This window comes from Perissodus microlepis, chromosome 12 (genome assembly GCF_051167445.1).
Source record: "Perissodus microlepis isolate ML-2025 ecotype Zambia chromosome 12, ASM5116744v1, whole genome shotgun sequence".
Taxonomy (NCBI): Eukaryota; Metazoa; Chordata; class Actinopteri; order Cichliformes; family Cichlidae; genus Perissodus; species Perissodus microlepis.
The window spans coordinates 23,240,028-23,252,959 of NC_140472.1; positions in this window are offsets into that span (position 1 = coordinate 23,240,028).

A 12,932-nucleotide genomic window follows, 5' to 3' on the forward strand; every position below is an offset into this window, starting at 1 on the left:
CTTACAATGAAAAAAAAAAAAAAAATCTTGTTCATGACCTGTGCAGTATGTTAACACTATTGGAAGTAAAAATAACATGAACTCCAATTTTGAAAACACAACTTTCTTTTCTTTTCTTTTTTTTTTATAAAGCTCTGACTTGTATTATGAGTATGAGTCTGTGGTCTCGGAGAGAGTCCTGTAACTCTCTGTCTGCAAAATACAGTATATAATGACCAATGTTGGGCAATTAATTATATAGTTACTTCTTCAAAACAAAGTTTTTTGCAGCTGTTTACCTAAAAATGCAGCCAAGGTGGGGTTTTTTGTTGTTGTTTTTTTAAATAAACATTTCAAACTATTTACAGAACAATCAGCTGTTCTGCATCAAATTTGCCACACAAATTATTTGTGCCACTCCAAAAAATAATTTCTGTCCACTATGAGATAAAGGAGAACAACAGCCTGATACCTGCAGGCCTGACAACAGGAGATGTATCACTCCTGTAACACCTGTAACATTCAGTAGTCGCCTCATTGTTCTGACACACACAACGAAACTATTGACTACACTACACACTAACTACACAAGACAACACACCAACTTTAGACCCCAAACACGCTACACATTGCAAATCTCTCACATCTCAAAACACTGCCATCACTCCTAAAACTTTCCCCCTTCCTAAACATCTAAATGTCATGTTGCCATATCATTTTTTGATTGGTCCACATGGTACATTTTTGAACCAATAGGAAACGGGAGGGGAGGAGGAGTTTGAGTAGGGTTTTGTTTTTCCTCACAGGCGGAGAGTGCTTTCAAGCGCTTTCCTTACAAAACGCCGTTTTTACCGTTTCTTCCAGCAGTAAATATAAACAAAGATATTATTCAGGAAAAACAAACAAACATTGCATATATATTTTTAATCATAACTCTGGTTTTACGTGGCCTATCAACATAATTTAAAAACTGGTATAAAGTCCACACTTTTTCCATCAATTGTCCTGATGCATCTCCAATGGTTGTACACGTTGTCGTTAACGTGGCTTCACTCCACATCAGCCGCTTTGCTAGCTAAAACACCGGCATTGGCACATAAGGATGCTGTCATAGCCTGTCAATGACGTTGATTAGCTGCATAGATATGAATGTGAATGGCATTATTGGCTGGACTATGGGATAAGGTGGCATCGTTCTGAGCAACCAGTCACTTACTAACACTGAAAACAGAATTGTTAACGTATTTATTTTAATTTCAATTCAGGTTAGATATTTTTTTTGTGTGCGCAAAGCAGATTTTCTGTGCGCAGAGACCGTGCCAGCAGTGCGTAATTGCGCATGCGCACAGCTTGTAGGGGATATTGAGTATGAGCAGTGTTGGTCAAGTTACTTGAAAAAAGTAATCAGTATCTAATTACTGATTACTTCCCCAAAAAAGTAATCCCGTTACTTTACTGATTACTTATTTTCAAAAGTAATTAATTACTTAGTTACTTAGTTACTTTTAAAAACACGATTTACAACCTGAATAGGTGATAAAGCAATAGATCTTTCAGCCCAATTCTACTTTTTCTGCATAATCCATCATACAAAATGTAATCAAATGGAAAAGTCTATTTTTTTTAACTTGTTTTATCAGTTTTAATCTTTTAACTTTATACATCAAGCAAAAATTAAATTATATGCAACATTCTCTGACTTGAAGAAATTAGTTTAACATTTAAACCTATTTTCTGCACATTCCAGCACATAAAATAAAATATTTTTTTTGTGTTTACACTCAGTCTTTCAAATAGATGCAAGTAAAACACAGCAGAAAATAAATAAAATCAAAGACTCAGCGGTCCTGTTGCTCTATTTTCACCTGTAAAGCAGGAGTAGGGTAGATGGAGGTGTGCTCTGGTGCAGGTGTGCCGCAGCGGTCAGTGGAAGGATACGGCAGCTTCTCTGTGAATTTCCCATTACGTGGTAGCGCACTTGGTGCTTGTTTAGGGGTTTTTTTCGCTGTAAAAAGAAGTTTTCTTCCCACGCACAACGGACGTTAATGTTTTTGTCACTTTTTATGGAATCAAACTCAAAATAAGGTCAGTACTTCCACACTTTAAACGCTGCACGCACACACCCTCTCTCCGCACTCGATATATTATCCATTGTTAATCTGCACACAGCTGTTGTCACGAACATCACACTCGCTTACGTCACTGTCATGAGACATTCTCGCAAAAAAATCATGGTTTTAGTAACGCAGCGTTCCTACAGGAAAGTAACGGTAATCTAAGTACCGTTTTTGCAATAGTAATCCCTTACTTTACTCGTTACTTGAAAAAAGTAATCGGATTACAGTAACGCGTTACAAGTAACGCGTTACTGCCCATCTCTGATATGAGTATAACGAACAACCATGAAATTTGAAGGTTTAAAGTGGTATGCATAAAGAGTTACCAGTGCTTCACGAAGAAGTAAAGAAAATAGTAAAGTAAAGGTTTATTTGGATATTTTGTTAATGTAAATTGTTTACAATGAACCTGTAGTCAGAGAAAGAATAGGACCTTTTCTTCTGTTGAAGAAGTAGAGGAGGCTGCAAAAATGTTAGGAATGTTTGAAAGTCTTGCATAATATAACACCATTATGGTTTGGTTGGTTCTCTGATTATTGTCATAATAATGCCTTACTTGTGTTGTTTATTTATTTATAGAACAATTACAGAGCAATTTTAAACATCATATCCTGACCAAAGTGATGAGATGCTGACTGATTACTAAGAGGATGTGAGTACACAAGCTAAAGTCTTGACACAATAGTATTTAAGGGAACAGACCAATAAAAACAAAAAGTGAAAAATGAAAAACAAAGCCTGGCGGTCATGCTATTTGATTTAACTTAATGAATTCCATGTGATTTCCAAATTGTTATAAATTATAATTGCATGTGATCTATTGTGTTTTCACACTGTCATTTTGTCATAATTTGTTTAATCTAATCATTTGTTTAATCTAGCTGTTCATGCTTTTGAGAAGAAAAAAAAAACTTATCCGCTCATTAGAGTCCTGGAACAGTGACTCTGTTGTCTGACTATAATATGACAGCACGTCCACTTTTGAAAATATACATCTTTTCCATGCATAGCCTTATGTTCTCATCTGAGTGTACACATTTTCTTCGGGTTAAGGGTCCACAAGGTGAAGCAGAGTGCGTAGCATGGCCAGGAATTCAGGGGTCCCAGAGGGACACACTCTGGGACCCAAACCCAAAACTGTGAAGGGTTTCTAATCTGCATAGCTCAAACTGACAAATCACCCAGAGGCTCCAGTCAGACCCAGAGCAGCCTAGCACTCTGCACCAGGAAACGGTTGTTTAAACATACGTAATACATTGTGGGAGTTCATGCATGTACGTCTGTGTACATAAGCACGGATCCCAACATTAGAAAAAGAGTAAAATGTTGGTATTTGAACTCCTTGCAACACGACTTGTGCATGTGTGTATGTGTGGCCCAGTAACGGTTAATGTAAGCCTTTAATGCTGAATATTCAAGTACAAGCTATGGAATGTGTGCACACTAGTAAAGCTATGCAGTGTGTTTGATTTGGGAATATGTTTAAAGTGGTTTAGTGGCTCTACATTAGACTTCAGAATTTCTGTGGTAGGAAAGCCCAGGCCTGTGGTTTTGTGCAGATGAGTGTAAGCTATAGTGGGTGTGTGACTACAGGTGTGTGCGCTTATTTAAGTATGTGTGTTCAATAGCTTTAAAATAATGCTGAAATTGTATGTACAGGCTGTGAGATGTAGCTATCTATCGATCTTACACATTTAAGTATATAAATGTGTTTCTAATATTGGGATCTGCTAACATCCAGAAAAAGCAGCAGTTAAAATGATAAGCCACCACCACAAGCTTGCCATCAGCTCCACCCTCGTTGCCTGCTTGGGCCAGCATGTAGGTCAACCGGTGCTTGATCACTCCACATGCATTGTGGTGTGTGTGTGTGTGTGTAAGTCTTGTAAAAACATCAGACTATGGGTTTGGAACAAGGTCCCTGGCAAAACTCAAAAAAACTAGCGAGAGAAGGAAAGAAAAACCACGGCAAAAACTTTAGAGAGTGTGGTTTGATGCCCAAAGTGGAAACCCACACGCTGATGTTTTTTGTGTGTGCACGCGTTTATGTATGCGGCTGTGGGTGTGCGTTGCGATGCTTATGCTTGAATGGGCGCATATATGGATTCTAGAAGAAATGTAGTGTAAACCACGTGTGTTTTTCCTGTACTGCTACTCTGTGATTATTACAGAGCCAAGAGACGGGTTGTCATGCAGTGGAGCAGCAATTCATCCATTTGCTGGTGTGTGTATGTTTTGCATGTGTGTATGATTGCTTTCATGCTTGGAACGGAGGCCTGATCACAGCCAAATGGGCAATTGTGCCAGTGGGATCTTATTTCAACATCCAGACACAGTTTGGGACACTAAATAAATAAATAAGATAAATAAAAATTTATGACTACTATTGTGTTGATTTTGACATGTAGAAACTCTCTGCACTCTCAAATTCCCAGGTTCACCATCTCAATTACAATATCGAAATCACTAACAGTAGTCCCATTAGATCATTTAGGAAAACATAAAGACACAAAATAGAACCTAGCCAAACTGTGATGCTGGAAATTAGAAATGCAACTCCCACCCCAGTGAAAAAAATATTAAGCATAAATAGAGTTTAGGGAAAGGCAAAGCGTGTGATGAACAAATTTTTCAAGTTGTCTTTTTGACCTTGTGGTTTGGCCAGAGAGAGATGGAGCCAAGTGAGGAGATTGGATATCAATCTCTCCCAGGGTCACTGGGACCAGGAGCTGCACAGCTGCTGACAAATTAGTCAGCTCTGATCCAAACCAATGCTTTTACCAGTTCTGGTCCAAACCAAAGCTATTACCAACCTGGCTCTGCCACCGTGGCTCTATACGACTTGCATTTCTCACTAAACCATCCACCGATGGTGCTCTGTTATATGGCCAGCTTCTGTGAGTGTATTCGTGTGGAAAATATGATGGCTAAGATAAAGTACATTTTTAATTTCATCGTTTAAGAAAACAAGGATTATTCTTTTTGCATTTGTAAAATAAAGTGAAGAAAATGAGATATAAGCTAATCTTGTTTGGTGAAGTTACGTATAAATCAAGAAGCCTTGAAAGTTGTACTTTATTTGAAAGTGTGTTTACAACAAAAAAGCATGGAAAAGACAAATTTTCCAGCATCTCAAAGGTGTTGATTCCTCTGTGATAAAATTTACCATAAATGATCACAGCTGGGCTTTATCAGGAACTCATTAAGGTGAGGAAGGGGAGGAAGGAAAGAGACATTTAAATTAAAACAAAGGAATGTGCTGTTTAAAATCTTCAGATCTGTTTGGGCTTAACTCTGATGTCTGGCTTTGAGGAAACACAGAAGGAGGGGGCCAAGGAGAGAGAAAGAGAGAAAAAGCTTTTTTTTTTTAAAGAAAAAGGAGTAACTGTTAGAGGTGTCTCCTGACATTGGGCAGCTTTCCTTCATTAATGGATCAATGTCTCAAAAAAGTGTTAGTCTGTAACTGCATGTCTGGTGGTTTTACTTTAATGTGCATTCAATTATTAAGGAAAGTTGGGACAGGCTACAATGCCAGTAATGTATTTTGATAGAAATAAGTCTATTTTAAATGTACTAGTCTAGTTTAACTCCAGCGATTTTATTTTTGTTATCTTCTCTTTTCATTTTCTTTGAAATGAAGTAGGAAGAGTTTGCTGGGTTTAAAGGTATCGACTCCATATGCTTTGGTGGCTTTGTTTCAGAAGGAAGAGCAGATTGTCCCCGGCTACTCACGGGACCCTCAAGTAGCCCTGATATGGGAGTGTATGTGTAAATGTTACACAGGGTGCTTGCATATAGAAAAAGTGTTTGCATCAATCTATGTATGATTAGGAACCAGCCAGTCTTCCAGCACCCTGTCAGCTCCTATTAGCACTATGTCTTTTACTGATTAGATTGCTGTTTGCTCACCTCCTGGAGCTCTTCGGTCTGCTCCAAACATGGAAATTCACTGATTAGCAATCAAGGTGTTTATGCTTGTATACAACACTTCTGTTTAGAACAGGGACAAGCTACCTAACTATCCTTCATTGGTCTAAGGCCTGGTTCTTATATAGGGTGCTTTGTGAGAACAAAAAACACATTTGTCAGCCAGTGAGTATGAATTTCTAGCAATTTCCAGCAACTGCTACCTGACGAGACTGCATGGAAACCACTTTCCTACAAGTTAACCATGTTCCTAAAACATATTCTTTATCCTCCTTTTTTTCTCTGAGGCCAAAACAAAATCAAGAACATGTGATATTAAATAAGACTTAAAACTTCAGACTGAGGCCATAAGTGCGTTAACAAAGTGTCTACAGAGGTCATCGATCAAGGGAGCAAACTGAGAATATTTGTATAGAAGTCTATAGTTTGTAGCTAGAGGAGATGCTCACTGCTGGACGTGATAAAGAATGCAGCACTAAGCCTTTTCAGATTTAACTTAATTTTTTTAAACTTAAGAGCTGTGCCCATGATCTGTCTCACAACTGCATTAAAATGTTTTCAAAAGGCACCAAATTCACAAACATAGTAGGGAGGTCACGCTCAGTAACTTGAAGTGTCCTTTAAACTCTGCTGTAGGACACAAAAATGTTAAAAAGCAGAAAATGAAAATTTGTTATGCAGAAGGAAATCAAGTTCCACTGCCTTATAGTGCTTGGTGCAAACAGTCACAGAAAAAGTGTTTCAAATTCTGCCTAGAGGAACACATCCCACCTCACACAACCCTTCTCACGTCTTTCAACTGCAGACACTTAAACATGTAATAAGGTAAAATATGTGGCATCTAATAACCTTCCAAATATACAAAAAATTATTTACTCTATCCTATTCTCTCGTTCATGGACAAACACATGTAGTCACAAGGGTACACACTTTATTGGCACTAGTAGGCATTTTAAAGTATTTTTCTTTATTGCTTTGAGAGGAAGCTGGGGATTGGCTGAGAAAGGGTGAGCGATTCTGGGACCAATGTGAAACAGTCTGTATACACCATCACACTATCAGGCATGCATGGAGACACAAATGAAGTGAACTTGAATACTTACAGGAACTTTGCATGAGGTTCTAAGTATTTACACAAATGTTTATGTTTGAATGTATTCATAGAGTGCTTTTTTGGTACTGTGTGCGTTTTTTTTATGACATGTTCTTGAAGTCTCGCATCTCTTTTAGATTGAAACCTCTACATAAAATGTAGAGGTTTCAATCTACTTTTGTCTGTACCTCTGCCTGTCTCTCCTTAAAACCATACTTACCCAAAACCTCCTCCTCATCTCTCTTCCCTTCACCTATATGTCCACTGAAGTCTCCTCCAATCACTGCCCTTTCCCCCTTTTGGACACTCTCTTTCACTTCATCTGATTTACTCTTGAATAGCTCTTACTTACTTTACCAGCTTGTGGGGCATATGCACCGATATTACCCTTTCAGTTTCCTGCTTCAAACTCATCATCCTGTCTGATAGTTTCTTCACCTCTATTCACATCCTGTTACTTCAAGATTACACCTGCTCCATTTCTCTTCCTATCTACACCATGATAGAACAGCTTGGATCAACCTCCAATGCCCACAGCCTCCCTTCTCTCTATCATCAGCCAGTTCTCTCCCTTTAATAGACTTTTAAATTCCCTACTCTCCCCTCCGCACTCCTGCCTTTCCTTCTATTGCTGCCTTCCACCGGCACCTTGCTGGCCAACAGCACCGGAGCCGCTCATTGTTAAACCAGGTCCCAATCGATCCAATATGGAAATCTCATTCTTGATGATGTGAATGTTTGATCTGGCAAAGACTTTACGCTGGCGCTTCCTGACGTAACTCTTCCCATTTATCTGGGCTTAGCTGAAAGTCAAAATTTGCAATCAGTTAGTTGAAAAAAGCAAGAAATCAGCACTGAAACTCTGGCAGCTGTCGTGTCTGACATCTTTAGCTTCTAATTGCCCCTCTCAATGTCAAATCCAGAAATGTACAAACTTTCTTTGAACTCCACAATTTGTGTTTCAAGCCCAGAAATTCTCTAAGCAAAGTTTAATCCGTGTTTGATTGATTGCCAGAGTTTAAAACAGTACATTATAAATATATTCATTATTGCAGTGAACACTTTTAACTATTTATGTAAGTCGGATCACTAGTTTAACGAACATGAGCTAAAAGTTGATTGTGCTGTTGCCAAAGCTGGAATCACTCCTGGCTCTGTTGAGCCCCTAAAGACTCCACTTGAGCTAAAATTGACAGCAACACAACTTTGTTCATGTCATTCATTCATCGCCTAAAATCAACAAGCTGATACCAGAGACGTGTGCGCATTTTTACCATGACATGCTGTACAGTGCACACACACATACTCTTGAATTCATACCGACACAATTACCGCACACACACACATACATACACACACTGGGACACCTGCTTTCTATTAGTCCAGTAGATTGCAGGGAAAATGAGTGGGAGTGTTAAACACACACACATCCATCTATCTGCCCCTCTGTCCACAATAATTACACACTTCCTGCTCTAAAAACCTTCTCCAACAGCTTCCAATCTAAGTTTGAATGTGCATATGTAGGTGTGTGTGTTTGAGGGGTTCGGTTAGCAGATGCGTAAGTTTGCATCGCTTCATCATTAGCAACACAGACACATACTTCAAGCAAATATTTGACTCTAGCGCCTCTAAAATTTTCCTAGGGGTGGCCAGATGAAACCAACTAAAATCTTAGTGTGTCACAACAACACTAAAAGCAGTAACAGAAGCTCCCATTTTGTTGTAGGAAAGAACAATGAACAGTTGTATAAACACACAAATGCACTCACTCAGTGGTCACTTTCTTCAACTGCTCGTTAACACAAATACCTAATCAGCCAATCACATGGCAGCAATTCAAAGAATTTAGGCATGCACACATGGTCAAGACAAATTCTGAAATTCTCACAGGCTCAAGAAAATTGGACAAGAGAAGATTGAAAAAACATCGGTTGGTCTGATGAGTCTCCATTCCTGCCGGGTCACTCAGATGGTATGGTCAGAATTTAGCATGGAAATATTTAAATCATGGATTCACCCTGCCTCATAATATGTGAGGGGTATTTTTCTTGCACACTTTGATGCCATTTTTAATAATATAGGGGAACATTACAAAATTAAGAGGCATTTAAAATGAACAAATAATTAAATATTAGAACAATACTGGTCTGAGTAAATGTATTCTACCTCAGCCCTGTTTATTTCTTTGCGTGTGATGAATTGGAACCATGTTTTGTTGCTGTGCTCTCATGGTACTAAAAATTTTATAATATTAGTAATACAAGTAGCATCACATTATCAGAATTTTGGTTCTGATGGCTGCTTCCAGCAGAAACAACCTCTCAACCTGGTTTCTTGAACATGACAGTGAGTTCATTGTATTCAAATGGCCTCCACAGTCACCAGATCTCAATTCTTTAAATGCAAAAGGTGGGTCCAACCTGGTATGATGAACTTGTACCTAACAGAGTAGATAGTAAGTGTACATGTTCCAAACGCTGCAGTTCAACAGAATGGTGCTTTGAGAATGACCACGAAAGCTAATCATTCACACATATTGTATCAAAGAGGAATAAAGCCACCATGATATTATTCAGCGGTTTTGTACTCACTACATTTTTAAGTCTCTGTTTTAGTGTTTTACAATGTTGTGGGGTTTTTTTAAAGCCAGAAGGAACCATACTTGGACGAGAAAGTGGTGCACAAGTTATTGGCTAATGCAAGCAAGTTTGGTTTATTAGCTGATTTTACTAATCACTCACATTAACTGAAGTGTGAACGTCTTGTGCCACATAAACACAGCATAAAGCACATTTAGCAGAGGCGAAACTTAGCAGACAGCTACTTGGCACAGCTAACTGTTTAAGCCCATGTCAGTCAAAGTGTCTACTTCTCAAAATCCAGTATCCAGATGAATGATTAATGAAAGTTAAAGATTTATTTTAATGATGCAGACATGGGCGATTTAACATGGGAGCCACTTTTACAGCAGAAACAGGCAACACAGGTGGCCGTAGCTGCTAGCTGCCTGCTAGGTTTCAGCCACATTAGTTCAAGTCACAGACTGTAACCTTTAGTTATGTTTGTGACTTTTGGAGCATTTGAATACATTTGTGATATATTAAAAAAATGCTTTTTCTAAGTCTTTATTCTGTATGTAGTGGCGACTCAGACAAAATTCACAGATATAAATTTTGGTATATAGCAAATGTAACATTGCATTTGCAGGGATGTGATGAAATCAAAACTGAATTGGGATTCATAATATCATTTTTTAAAAGCATATCGTTTTTCTTTAATCATCTATATCTATATGTGTATTTTATTCATCTGTTTCATCCCTATTCTAGTTGTTAATCTTTGTCATTAGCTGAGATAACTGAAAGACTGAGGTAGACTTAACAAACTTGACATATAGATGAAGGACAGGATCCTGCCTTCTTTAAGTTTTGTAAAGGAACAAAAGGAGCGTTTAAAGACCGATAGCTAGACAAGTTATGACCTTGTGGTGTGCAAATACTCGGGGGCTCATCTCCACGTATTCACACACTCATATCTGTATATATATTGCAGACCGACTCTCTCCTTCTCTGGGGTCCTCAGAGCCTCCTTCCAGCCCTGTTCCTCATTAAGCATCTGTCATGGTGCCAGAATCAATAAGCACACATGACAGAGAAAAATATTTCTCCTCTCCTCTCCTCTTCTCTTTGTGAATGGGCTGATCATTAGCAAATTCCAAAGTGTTTACCATCATCACCAAGGAAAGACCCTCCTCAGATTTACTGTACTTTGAGTAATTTGTAGTCGTATTATTTCCATCTTTTAAAAAAACAACTTTAAGTCCTCCGCCTTCACACAAAGTGGTGCATATATGTGAAAATCATATGCTCCATTTTGGCATATCATGTCTTTTCTCAACTCTTCTAGACACAGATGAAAATGTTTAGTTGTGGGTTTCTTTCTGTTGCTCTTTCCCTCTTCTGACCCCCCTCCTTCATCTTCAGATGACGCATCTGTTTCCATACATTGTTGCATGTTTGCTGGCTGGCAAAGACAAACAGAATTGTTTAAACAAAGAGGTGGGTGGTGTGTGCTCATCTGGTGTGTGTGCGTGCATGCCACCAGGACTACATTAAACAAAAGGAAGAAAGGATGACAGCATCCAACCTCAGTTTGTCATCTGCAGTGTAAACGGCCGTACATCACGCTAACATCTTGCATGTGCTCGCAGCAGCCGCACATAGCCGTGACAACACAGCAGCAGTGAAAACAAAAGGCTGGAAAGAGGGAGCTGGGAAAGAGATGGATAGAGACAAAGGAAAGTTTAGCAAAGAGAAAAACGAGAGACGTCAGATGGAAGCAGAATATTAGCGAAGGAGAAAGAGAGAAGCTGAGGGCAGAATAAATGTTTCCAGTATTAGCGGAAGAGAAGAGATTATGGCATGGCTTGGCACCACTCCGTAGCGCTCGTCTGTAACGTAAAGAAAGAGTGGGTGGGTTTTCCACCTCACAGAATAAATGATGCGAAGGGAAATGGGAGTAAACAACATCAGTCATTATAATTACTCTCATACGGCTACTCCCATCCACCATCAACCATCCTCCATCCCTCCTCCCTTCACTCTTTTACTCCTGCTATTTTCCATCTGTCCTAACTTCCAGTCTCTTGACTTGATTACACTTTTTACTCGATTCGCTCTCGCTCACACGCTTCTTTTACCAGTCCTCAGCAAAGCTTGTTTCTTTTTTTCGGGCTATTTCCAAATTAACCGATCTGTTTCAGGCCATAGATCTGGGGGGTCTGGATCTACAGAAGTAATATGAGGCTGTGAGAGTTCGAAAAATCAGGAGATCAGCATTTGAGTTGGGGAAAGACAATAGCCAATAACCATAAGCCAGCGATAACAATAATAATGGCATATACATTTCTTAATCAAATAAAGGTTTTGAATTTTGGCTCTGTAGGCGACTATCTTGCAGCAGAAACCTCTGAATGCTGCTGGGTGAATACAGTGGATCATATCAGCTGTTTCTAAGAACTGGATGTGGTTCCCTTGCTGTCTTGGATGTCTCTGCTACTCTGTCTCCCCAGCTCTCTTTCTCTCATTTCTCATATGATTCCTGGAAAGCTGTAGTATGTTGTTTGAAAAATGTGTTCAACGGGAGCTATTCCAGGATTTTTTTTTTTTTTTTTAAATGTGGTGGCATATGTTGAACCAAGAACTGGGCAGGGAGGCCCATGGGAAATCAGAAAATTCAATCAGAAATAAATACAGTGTTGAAGATTGGCTGAGAAAACATTGTGGATGATTTATTAGGCAGGGATCTGTGCCCTAATACAGATGGTAATAAAAGTAGTGATGCCCAAGACTTTGGAAATTGTTTTGATTAACTGTTTTGCGTTTTGGACTGTGGAAGAAAGCTGCAGCACCCCATGGAGAGAAAATGCAAACTCCATAGGGAAAAGTCCTCGCCAACCATGAGGTTTGAGCACATTATTGCTGTGAGGTAACAGTGCAAACCACTGCAGCATCATGCCACCCAGATTTCAGTGTAGACCATGTGCTGAATAGCATTTTACCAATGATCTTCACCATGCTATGATACGCTACATGTTTATTTGATCAGTTTTTGAATTTCTGATAAAAGGGATTTCGAGAGTCGCTGCATTCGTAATTTATTCTAAGGGGCACATGTTCAGCATACACATGCATCATGGCAATCTATCCAACCCAATGTTGTTGAGACACATCACTTCATTTTTTTGCAAAATCTAATCTAAATTTATATAAGCATAACCTGCTTATCAGACTGTCAGTCAGGTAATATCATGG